Genomic DNA, 1,012 nt, shown 5'->3' with positions numbered 1-1,012 from the left:
CTCCAGGACCGGCCGGACCCGGGAGGGCAGAGGGCTGAGGAGCCGGGGGACAGCCCCGGCAGGAGGCTGAGGAGCCAGGGCAGGGTAGCCCCAGAGGGAGCGGAGCCCCAGAGAGCGGGACGCGGGCCCCACACGGCAGCACCCTGCCCTCTATGGCCCCGCTGCTGCTTCTGGCCACCCTGCTGCAGCCCCTGGGCGGCTCAGGCTGCTTCGCCCAGCCCCGGCTGCAGCACTGGGGGGCGGCCACCCTGCGGCATCTGCAGGCGGCTCCGTGTGCCCCGAGGGGTGGCCCCCAGCCCGCGTGTCCCCCACTCGGAGCCTGCCCGGCCCAGCCACAAGGTGCGGGCGCTGCTCCCCCGCAGCGTGAACCGCAGCGGCCCCTGGGTGCCCCCCACGCATGAGGCACAGCTGCTGTCAGGGCCAGCCTGAAGCAAAAAAATAAAAAAGGTGACCGGAATGCCACCCCTGAAAATGTGCCGCCCCAAGCACATTGGTTTGCTGGTGCCTAGAGCCGGCCCTGTCCATCTGTCTGGGCTTGCAAGAGCTGTGGCCCCTTGCATCTGTCCGGATGGCTTCGTCTATCGTCCTAAACTCACTGTTTTGTCCCCAGACTCGGGCTGATCCCCGCTGTTCTCCCCTGCCTGGGGACTTCCCACCCCTGCCCATTAGTATATAAATGGAGTTTGCATTGGGTTTGGCCTCACTTTTGTTAATTTCACTGGCGACAGGTAGCAGCTGCCTTCCCTCCTGTCTGGGAGACAGCCTTTGGGGCCAGACTTTACGGTGTAATACCAGTGAGGAGCCATAATTCCTCCCCTAGTGTTAATACAGACATGTTACAATATTCATCACCATTAGCGCTCATAAGCGAGCTGACTAGCTCCTCTTTTACGACAGTCATATTGTCTGCAATCAGTTCATTGACCTGCCTGGCATTTGCGGTTCCGCCTCCCTGTCTTTATCATCCAGTTAACCGCTGCGGTGCGGTCGCAGATGAAGTCCCTTTTCTCCT

This window comes from Terrapene carolina, unplaced genomic scaffold (assembly GCF_002925995.2).
Source record: "Terrapene carolina triunguis isolate 2854851 unplaced genomic scaffold, T_m_triunguis-2.0 Scaffold675, whole genome shotgun sequence".
Classification (NCBI taxonomy): Eukaryota; Metazoa; Chordata; order Testudines; family Emydidae; genus Terrapene; species Terrapene triunguis.
The sequence above is the reverse complement of the archived record's forward strand: the minus strand, read 5'-3'. Positions refer to the sequence as shown.